Consider the following 12129-nt stretch of genomic DNA (forward strand, 5'->3'; position numbering starts at 1 on the left):
TTTTTCTTTATTATAATTTAAATTAATTCCGTTTTTTACTTCAGGAATAAAAAATGATTGAGGTTTTCATCTTTGTTTCATTTGCATGAAAAGATTAGGGTGTTAAAAAAAATGAAAGATTCTTCAAAACAATTTTGGGTGTTGGTTTTGATTAAAAAAAAAGTAGTAGTTTTGAAAATTATTTTTTTGGGATTTAGGCTCTAAATTTCATAAGAGAAAAGAAAAATATGAAATCTTAAAGGAAAACCAAAAGTATTTGGGAAAAATTTTTTTAAAGAAAATATATATTATGATAGAATAATGGAATTCTACACCTTTCATTTCTCATTCCAATTATATATATACACATATGAAGCTCGAAACTTAATCCTATATATCAGGAGTACATCAAAACAGAAAACAAGAGCAAAGAAATTTGAAATCTCCTATATATTAGGAGTACATCAAAACAGAAAACAAAAGTAAAGAAATTTCAAAATATAAATAGATTTGATGGGATTCCATAACCGGTCTTATGGTGGAAGTCTTCTGTTAGGCCCCCTTAAGATGGATATTGACAAGAGAGTCTAATCTTGTCCCGAAGATGAGAAAGTGAGTCCAAAGGAGTGGTTTTGTTAAAATATCAACGAGTTGATCAACGAAGGATACATGTGCAACTCGCAGAGTACCATTTTGCACTTGATCGCAAATGAAATGAAAGTCAATAGCTACATGTTTCATTCATTAATCAAAAACTGGGTTAGAGCATAATTGGTTTGCCCTAATATTGTCACAGTATAGCACTGGGCATGTAGAAGGTTGAAGACCAAGATCATTTAATAGAGAGAAAACCTAATTCATTTCAACAGCAGTATTAGCAACGGATCGATATTCGGCCTTGGTGGAGGAACGAGCAACGGTTTGTTACTTTTTGGAGCTCTAGGAGATGGGGTTGCAATCCAAATACACGATGTAAGCACTGGTGGATGAGAAGCCATTGATCTTTCCAGCCTAATCAGCAGTAGAGAATGCATGCAAGGAAGTAGGAGAGTGATGATAAAGTTGGAGACTATGATAAGGAGTGCCACAAAGACATTTGAGTAATGTTTAATAAGGACCCAATTTTTTGTGGTTGGCTTGTGCATAATTTGAGACAACTTATTAAACCGCAAAGGTAATGTCAAGGCGTGTAAGTAATAGATATTGTAGACTACCCACTATTGCTCGAAATTCTAAAGGATCAGATAAGGTAATCCCAATGTAACATCCCAAAACAGGGCCTATATGTAACATCCCAATTTTAATGGGTACAAGGTTTGGCATGTAGTCCTAAAATAGTTTGTTTGGCGGCGTAGTATTCGCCCAAGTACATCTTTTGGCACATAGAGTAGGTGTATTCCATTATGTGTATGTAACATAATGGTGGTTTGATATCAGATTTCCATGTTTGTTGGAGTCGGATGCCAGACAAGTAAAAAGGTATTATGGAATAAGTTCACGCTTGAAAGGTAGTGCACTCTTTTATCTGTAGCACTGTGCAAGTTATGTTACAAGGTAAGCTAGTTAGGAACTGACTGGATGTAAATCAAGGTACGCATTTAGGTTTCTTGGAAGTCTGTTTTATGTGATTGAATAGTAAAATGAAGAAATAAGGCTTTGCATTGGGGTCATCCGTGCTTGAGATGATGATATATAGTATTTGAATGAGTTTTAATGGCATCCTTATGTTTTATAAGCAATAGGGGCTGCAGTTACTTGTTGGAAGTTGAATCTGGAGTTCAAGTTGTTGTTCGAGGTGGTTAGGTGAGACTTTATACTGACTCTTGTATAGGTATTGTTCATATCATAATATCTATGGAAAACTGATTGAATGGTGATGTTGAGATCATGAAAGATGTAGTATGAGATTGATGATGTATGAGTAATGTAGAGTGAAGTAAAGTTGTATCTGAATGTCTGGAATGTATATATTTGATGTGTGTTATGTTGGTTGGATATTAGTAAATTCAGATGATAGTGCTTAGTTTTTTTCGATGTATAAAGAGTTTGTAAAGTGAGTTTGTGTCTGTTTTCCACGAAATTGTCAAAAAGGGGTTCTTCGGGACTTTAAACACGAACTCTAAAAGAAAAATACATGGCCATGGCACCCTCTGAAAGGAATTAAAGGATGGTGATTACCTAATAGGGTTCTCTGGGTGTCCTAGGATGATAGTGGGCATGATGGGCAAACCTCACGTATTATGAGTTTAGGAAAATCCATGTCGTAAACATGTTAGGAAAGAATAAGCCTTTATGGTGAATTATGAAAGGTTAGACTTTGTGGCAAACTCCATATGAATCGATGTGGTGTATCATGCATGGCCTTTAATCACGACCAGAAAGACTAGAATAAGTTAGAGTGTTTGATGATTTCAAGGTAAGGACCAAGTAAATTCAAAAAACGATTAAAAATGATAGTTTAAATAAATAATGAAATGGATAAGCTTTCATTGAAAGAGCAAATCTGAATAACGACTGCGTTTGGTAATTCAAAGAAGAGCATCTGTTTGTAAACAATAATAGAAAAGAATAGTAGAAGTTAAGATTAGGTATGAAAAGCAATTTTAAACAATGGTTTGCAAAGAATACGGGCAAGGATCCATGATTAATATGAGTTGAAGGAGATTCCTGAGAGAATGAAGTTATTACTATATGATGGTAATGGATTCAAACTAGGATATAACAGATAGAAGGAATGAAAATGTTTTGCAACTTGTGTGACACTTACTGTGATAGATAGTGGATGATGAAAGAAGACAAATTGACGGTAATGAACTTCTTAGCACTTTACGAAAATGACGACTAAGGTATAAGAGATTATTTCTCATTGAGTTCTTATGAACTTGCATAAGTTACACTTTATGTATTACATTGAATGTGAGTATATGCCAAGAGGGAAGATGCCAGGACTATGTCAAACGAAGTGGCGTATCGGGTTATTATGCATACAAAGTGAGTTGGGTGGTGTATTCGAAGTCTGAAAATTCACTTAGAAAACCATATCATGGGATAACTGTAATAGCTTAGGACTTCGAATTAGATATCCTTGTAATTAAATTATCATGTGTCACAGTTTTATCTACCTATTGTAAATATATATATTTGTGTAATTAGTTTGAATTTGTATGAAGTTAACTTGTGAATTAATTGTAATTTGTATAAGTAGAATAAGCTTTGTTTGTATTCGTGTAGTAATACCAGATATCCGGATCCAGCAAATCGGATTGGGTTGAGGGTGTTACACTAGAAGTTTGAGCTTGGCAAACAGAAGTCGCCAGTGGCTTTGGTGAAGCAAGGTTTGCTAAGGGATTTAGTGAACTATGATCGACAATAGGTTTGGCAAGCTGGAATTTTTCAAAAGGCTTGATAAGCTAGTATATGTTAGCAGGTCTAGCGATATGGTATATGCTAGCAAGACTGGCGCAATGGTGTATGCCAATAGAACTTGCGAGCTAGTGTTTGATAGTTGGTTTGGTGTGTTGGTGTTCACCAGTAGGTTTGGCGAAGCAAGGATCGCCAGTAGGCTTGTCGAAGTAAGGATTGCCAGTAAGCCTGGTGATTTATGATAGTTATTTTGGGCCGAGAGTTAAAAGTAGGAGTAGCTGAAGGGTAATTATAAAAAAATTAGGAAGTCATCTTATTTTACAACACCATTAGAACATTAGAACACTCAGTGCCTATAAATTAAGCCATCTTCATTAGAAATTTCATATTTTGTTAAGCAACAAAACTCTTTCAAATTCATCATCATATAAAAACAAACTCTTAGTCTAACTAGGAGTATAGGGGGTGGCAACCCTAGTTAAACAAACTAGGGTTTGTCGTCCCCCTTTTTAAACATGAGAGTTTTTGAGCCTTTCATATATTGGGTCCAATTACAAGTACTTTCTATACTTTTAACTCAGTATTTTATAATTTGATCCAACCCTATATTTGTTTTACTATTTCCCAAAAAGAAACATCTTAAATTAATTTTAATTAATTAATTTCTCAATTAAATAAATTTTCAGCCCAATTCTAATTTTATTAAAATCATGACGATTTACCGTAAAAGAATCTATGAGAAAATATATTTAATATTTCTACATTCAATGGATTCACTATAACCAAATGATTTATTTTCATTTTCAAACTTCATTTAATTTGGAAGCCATAAATTCAATTTCAAGTCATTTTCATTTTCATTTTCATTTTAGAGAAAACTAGATTCATTTTCAAATGTTTCTCATTTCTTCATATGTACTATTTTTATCCATTTTTGTTCATTTTATTCAACATGCTTTTCTCCTAATAATTATAAACTCATTTACTCACAAAGTCATTTTACAATAGTATAGTGACTAAGCTCTCCCAAACGGTATACCATTACGATAGCAACTTGATTAGTACTCATTCAATGACTTTGAAATAAGTGTATTACCCTCATAGGATATCCTTAATCTCTTTAGGATAAATTTGTTCTCTTAATATGATCCTATTTTATCTCATGATAACCATTACATATTCTTTCATGAAAAGTCAATTACTACAAAAAATAAATGACCTGTGGCCACATTTACTTTTCATCAGCTATGTAATATCAATGAGAGGATATCATTTACCTATATCTCGAGCTATAAATTCCACTATTGTGAATGATGCTACATACTACAGAAGACATATACCCAATGCATCAGATTTTGATTCCTTATTTATTTGAACTCAAACTTTTACTTACATCAAAGTATATAAGTCACGCATACATAGTCTGTCGTCCACTCAAGATTTAGGTATGTCACACTTTGAACGTAACAAGTGAATAAATCCATAAACGGATTCAATATATATTCTTCTTGGGTCTAGTCGGATGTACTGTTAGTCACATATATGTCTCTATCTTCTGGGAGTCATCTGCTCTGATGCCCAAGACAAAGCATGCATCTTCCCAATTGGACTTGATAGACGACATATTAGTCTTTTAATTGGTGCTCTCATTTCCGATTAAACTAAGGACATGTTTAGATTCGTCTACTAATAAAAGTTGTCTTTTCGTATTATGATCTGACCATATAATATCACTTAGTATTAGTTTAAATATTAAACAACCAGTGAGCCAATATTTGTTTCTATTTTGCTTTGCATGCAAAAACTACATGATGACATTATACAAAGTATATTAATGTAATCCATAAATTATTTCATTAACCAGTCTATTAAAAAAATTACAAATATACATAGACAAAGATATTACACTTAAAGCACCATGTAATAACAGATTTTGCCCGGTACAAATAATAAAAGGGCCCCAAATAAAGACACAGCCCAATTACAATAAAATGGGGCCCAAACCAAAATAAAATATGGGCCCAATATGCGGTGGCCCAAACTACAGACAGAAACCCTAGGGTTTCAACAGTGCCGCAAGCCACCGGATCTTCCCCGATCTTCACCTACAAAGAAACAAAACAACAAAGGAAATAATCAAAGATTTGTAATCAAGCAATATTTGTTTCTTGATTTAGCTTATTCATTCGGCTATAAAAAAAGGGCCATAAGCATACTGTAAAAGGACGGGATTTTGGAAATCAAAAATATAAACTGCAACTTTCGCAATATCAAGAGCAAAAATCGAAGCAAAGGTGGATACTTGCAATTTTTTTATTACATATTTTTTTATTTACATACGAATAGAATAGAAAAGAGAAGGAAAGAAACAACCTATTTTCGAGCCTTAAATCGCCGTGGATGGCCGAGGAAGTCGTCACCGAGGATTGACGACCGGAAGCCGAAAGGTTTCTCTGCTTTTAGGGGCTCTTTCGTTATTGTTTTGCAAATATTTAAGCCCGGATTCGGGCATAAGGGTGTTGAGAAGGCTAAAAGGGAGATTTTCCCTTTCCCCGGCCACCGCAGACGGCGGTGCCGGCACCGAGGAATGGCGACCGGCGCGGTGGCCGGTGATCGTTCGATGAGCGACCGATGGTCGGAAGACTGAAAGGCTGAGAGGTTTTTTTCTTTGAAAGATTTGGTTTTTTTTTTTTAAATGGATTTTGAAATGAAATTTGGTTTAAATTTTGGCTTAAATAGCCAATTGAAAACGACACCGTTTTGAGGGGAGGATCCGCGCGTTGACCCAAACCGGACCCAGGATCCGCGTGTTTTTATGCGGAGGGGCAAATTGCGCTTTTAGCCCCTCCGCCTTTAAATATCTTTATAATTAGGTTTTTTATTTTTTTTAAATTCCCCCTTTAATTTATTTTAATTTCAATTTAACCCTTCTTGAACGACACCGTTTTAGAGGAGAAGGGAAAATTTCCCTTCCAGCCCCTCTATGTAACTCGCGCGTTCAAATTAGTCCTTTTATTTTTATTTATTTGCGGATTTACCGCAGATATTTTAATTGCAATTCAATTTAGTTTTTTTTATGTTCTTTTTATTTATTTTATTAATTAATAGTGTAATTATTATTTTTATTCTAATTTTTTTATCTATATATATTCCTTTTATATGTACACACACATATATATATTTTTTAAAACGAATATTTTCCTATTTTTTTAATAAATATTTTCATATATATATGTATATATTTACGTTTTTAAGTGATTAAATACTCACCTTTTTTTCCTTTTTTAAAATATACTTATTTTTTATTATTTTATATATGTATGTATAATTGTTATTTTTTCTTTATTTTCATAAGTATATTATGTGTTGTATTTATATATAAATTCTATAACCTAAAATTTTATTTGTAAATTATATGTATATTTTTAATCTTCATAATTTCCATGTGTACATCTTTTGATCATTATTTATTTGTTTGCTATCCCATCCATTGTATAATTGTGTTTACATTTAATATTTTGCATGTCATGGATTACCTTTTTTATTTCGTTTATTCATTTGCTTATATTATTTTTATGTCGATGATGTATTTATTATTGTTATTATTGTTCTTATAGCATTTGCATGTATAAAATCACGTTACATCATTTTTTTTACGCAAATTTAAAGTTAGAAAATTTTTTAAAATTGAGATAATGTTCGTATTTAGGATTTTTAAGGGAATTGAGCCCTAACGTATTGGGTTCCGATTTTCTTCGATTAATCCGATAATCGAGCATTTCTCTTCAATCAAAAAAATAAAAACTCATTATTGGGAATTCAACACGTTGTGTCCTAACGTATTGGATGTGACGCATTAATTTCTCGAAATGAAGATTTTTTAAAAAAAATAATAAAGGAAATATTTTGAGTTTAGGATTTTAAAGGAATTGTGCCCTAACGTATTGGGTGTGATTTCTTAAATCTTGGATAAGTGGATGTTCTTTTAAAGTAAAGAAAATATTCCGAGTTTGGGATTCTAGAGGAATTGTGCCCTAACGTATTGGGTGTGATTTCTTAAATCTTGGATAAGTGGATGTTCTTTTAAAAGTTTTATTGTACAAGTATTTTGGCCCAATTCATTTTGGGGAAAATTAGAATGTTGTGCCCTAACGCATTGGGAGTGGTATCTTCTTTCTCTGAAATAATAAGGGTCTTAATACGTAGCCTTTTAAGTTTTGCTAAGGATTACATTTTTTTCAAATTCTCGACCTTAAGACACTAATTAATTAACTAGGTACCAATTTTGAGCGTTACGAGGGTGCTAATCCTTCCTCATACGTAACTGACTCTCGGATTCGTTTTTTCTAAAACTCGTAGACCAAAGTTTTTTTTTAGGTGATCCAATCACACCTCAGTAAAAGATTGGTGGCGATTCCCATTTATTTTTTTTAAAGTCGACAACTAAATTTTTTATTTTTCAAAAAAATGGTTTCGACAGGTTGGCGACTCCGCTGGGGACTTTTTTTAAAAAAATAAGAGAGTCGAGCCACAAAGTTAATTAATTTTTGTCTTATGGTCGAGAAAATATTTAAAAAAACTCTCATGACATCCTTTCGCATTCATTATCTTATTGTCTAAATATTGTTTGCATTATACATTTCATGAGTTGAACAATGTTACCCTTTTAAGTGGGAGTGAGAAACTATGCCTTCGTGAGGTTTTTACCTCCGTGTAGGGTAGTGGATTGCTTTCAAGATACATCCGTACCTATGTCTTCATGATATTTTTCATCTCCGTGCAGCCATAAGGAAATGTATTCCCCTGAACTGAACTCGGTCCATATGAGCCTATAATGGGTGAGAATTGAGGAATCTGCTGGTTTGGGTACCTTTACTCTAGAAGCCAAACTTCATATAATGAACCTTAGGAATCCACCTTAGGTAGAATCATACTAAACCCTAATAGATATCCAATTAGGGATCTTTACTATTTCTTGATTATATCTTGTGTTTCTATGTTATACTGACTTTTGGTGTTTTATTTGCATGACATGACATTTCATTATAAAAGGCGTCAATCCAAATTCAGTTGCTAGATAGAACGCTTATCATGGAAAGCGGGTTTCTTGATAAAGTGGAGGACGATGTGGCTGTTCGAACTTGGTCTGAAACAACGTAGCAAGAAAAGGGTGATAGTTTGGCTGATGGGCATGTATCGGAGTTATGGGACTTTACGCATATTAGTGCAACTTAAAACAATTTGCAAGAATTGAAGGAAATCTGGGGTCAGTGGAATGATGAGGTTAGACAGCTCTTTTATGATAATTATGGTGATCTGCCTTATTTGCTTGATGTGAAGGTAGACAAGTATTTGTTTCAAGCCCTCACCCAATTTTTGAATCCTGCTTATAGCTGCTTTACGTTTGGGAAGGTCGATTTAGTGCCTACGATAGAAGAGTATATGGCTTTACTTCGTTGTTCAAAGTTTCAAGTGGACAGGGTCTATTCGAGAACGGTAAATGTGCCAACCTTTTCCAAGAAGCTGATGAATGTAACAGGAATGAGTGAGCAGTGGGTTGTCGCACGAATTAAGCAAAAGGGGGACAGTAAGTGCGTTCCTTGGAAAGGCTTGAAAGATGCAATTCTCACACACCCAGATGTAAGGAAAATGTTAGATGTTTTTGCTTTAAGTATATACGGCTTGGTCGTCTTCCCTAAAGCCTTGGGGTATGTGGATGAAACAGTCACTGATTTATTCGACCGACTCAATAAGAAAGTTACACCGATTCCAGCAATTTTGGCAGATAAGAAAGTTACACCGATTCCAGCAATTTTGGCAGAGACTTTCAGGTCATTGAGTGCATACCGGAAGACGGGTGAAGGTAGATTTATTGGATGTGCACAGCTTCTGCTCGCATGGTTTCACAGTCACTTTTGGAAGGTGGATAAAGTTTCATATCGGGTTTTCTCTGAAATTTATTCACCACTAAAGGAAATAGTTGCTACATCTAGGAGAGACGACATTTCGAAGGAGAAATGGATAGCAATTCTTCAAAATCTTCGAGAGGAGGACATTAAGTGGAGAGCTCCTTGGTTACTTCCAGATGAGATCCTGTATAGGTGTGGTAGTTTTGATTGGGTTCCTTTGCTAGGGGTTTGGGGAGCTACTGGATACGCCCCTTTATTGGTGCTAAGGCAATATAGTTTAAGGCAATTTGTACATGCGACCCAAGGGATAGCTGATTGTGAATTTTCGTACAAGGATGATGGTTATAGAAAGAAGATTCAAGAGATGGCTAATGCGTGGAAACAAACTCGCCGGATGAAGAGGCTAACTGTGGGTCCAATGACAACTCCTGAGTATCATCAATGGTGGGCTAGAAGGATTAATGACAATATACCTAAGTTAAATCAGGAAGAAAGCCAGTCAATAGAAGAGCATTTGCGAGTCATTCCTTCTGAGTTGGAAATCATAAGGCAAGATTTTGAGAGTAGAAATGCAGATTTGGAGAAAAAGATAGAGCAAATGGAGGCGAAAAAGACGAACTTAAGATTGGATATAGACGTTCAGAAGCTTGAAAATGAAAATTTAAAGAAAGAGAAAAACAAGGCTGAGGATGAGCTGGGTAGTCTGAAGATGGATTATAAAAAAATGCGTTTGTCAATGAGAACTGCTGGGCTGGGAAAGACTTCAGAACAATGGCGAGCAGAAATCCAAGAAGAAAAAGACAAAGCCGATAGATGGGAATAGAAATGTAAGGAGATGCAGAGACGAAATGAAGTCTTAGAAAAGAGTTTGTCAGAAAGCCAAAGGGAAAAAGGCGAACTAAAGGATAGGATGGTTGTGTTGGAAAGATGTCTTCGTCAATATCGAAATCGAAATTTGGCAAAAAAGTTGAAAGCTAGCTTGAGCAAGATTGAAGAAATGAAGAAGAGAATTGAAGAGTTAGAGAAGGAGCTGCAAAATTGTGAGATCCAGATCAAGCACTTGAAAGCAAACGAGAGTCATAATAATGAACAGCTTCACCATTTTCAGAGTCAAGTTAGAAGCAGAGATCATCTTATCAAGGAAGCTGTGGTCCAGATCAGAGAAGTAGCTGACCATATATAGACTTTAGCAGTACAGGCTGACATGCTGAGTGTGAAGTATGAATTAGAATCGGATCGGGGGCAAGAATTAGCTTTGTTACTTAGAAAGATTAGAGTTCTGGGTACTAGGGCAAAGTCTTATTTGTAATTCACTTTATGTAAAGGAATTTAATTTCTAGTAAAGTTTTCTTATATGGAATTGAATCAAAATTGACGCCTTTTCTGCATTCATTTCATGCATTGCATTGTTTCATATGCCTTAATAAATACATTAAGGGATTCTAATTAATCTAAATCATTCCCCCGCTAATCTGGAAACCAATCAACCTACCAAGCACCACTACGGTACTCGATCAAAAACCAAGGATATGGATCAAAGAATGGAAAGATTAGAACAAACCCAAAAGGAAATGCAAGAGTTGCTTCAAAAGCAAATGAATGAGCAGCAAAAGATGATAGACAAAATGATGGAGTCTCAAGGGAGTATGATAGCTCAGTTAACTCAGTGGTTCAATAAAAGAACTGATAAAAGAAAGGGTTCTGTGCTCAATATTGAAGACGAAGACAATCAGGGACTTGTTTATCCTCCGGACTTTACACCTCAACAAGTTGAGATGTACCCGCGTAGGTCCTTTGTTACCATTAATCCTCCGGGTGACGCTGCAACGCAAATGAATTTCCAGACGGGATCAGGCTCTAACCCCAGTGCCAATTTTGTTAATCCTGCTATTCCTGATTTTGATGAGACGGCTGGAAAGGAAAAAATGAATGATGAGTTATCAAAACAGCTAGAGAGAAAGTACAAATGGCTGGAAGTGAAATTTAGAGCGATGGAAAGTACAGAAGGCTACTATGGAATAGATGCTAAAGAATTGAGTCTGGTTCCGAATTTAGTACTCCCTTACAAATTCAAAATGCAAGAGTTTGAGAAATATAATGGAACCAGTAGCCCCGAAGCTCATATTACCATGTTCTGCAGGCGAATGACCGGTTACATTAATAATGACCAACTCTTGATTCATTACTTCCAGGATAGCCTCATAGGGGCAGCATCCAAGTGGTACAACCGATTGAACCGTACCCAAGTTAATTCATGGAGAGATTTGGCACAGTCGTTCATTAAGTAGTACAGCAATGTGACTGACATGGTACTTGATAGGATTACTCTGCAGAACATGGAAAAGAAGCCTGGTGAAAGTTTCAGACAGTACGCAAGAGATGGAGGGAGGTTGCTGTCCAAGTTCAGCCATCTCTTCTAGAAAGAGAGATGACGATGCTTTTCATCAATACATTGAAGGCACCCTTTATTACACATATGTTAGGAAGCGCTACTAAAAGTTTTTCTGACATAGTTATGATTGGCGAGATGATAGAAAGCGCTATCAGAAGTGGGAAAATAGATACTGGAGAAAGTAGCAGAAGGGCGGCCTCGAAGAAGAAAGAGAATGAGGTTAACAACACGAGTTCATATTCGAAGACAGTTACAGTGAAGCAATCGGGAAAAGTGGCTGTTAACCAGCAATGATCATCAAAGCAGAGATCTGATACAAGACAAAATACAGAGAAAATTTAATTTACGCCAATTCCAATGACGTATAGGGAGCTATATCAGAATCTATTCAATGCACACGTGGTTGCCCATTTCCACTTGAAACCACTGTAGCCTCTATACCCCAAGTGGTACGATGCAAATGCACAGTGCGACTATCACGCGGGA

The sequence above is a fragment of the Gossypium hirsutum genome, chromosome D12, assembly GCF_007990345.1.
Source record: "Gossypium hirsutum isolate 1008001.06 chromosome D12, Gossypium_hirsutum_v2.1, whole genome shotgun sequence".
Taxonomy (NCBI): Eukaryota; Viridiplantae; Streptophyta; class Magnoliopsida; order Malvales; family Malvaceae; genus Gossypium; species Gossypium hirsutum.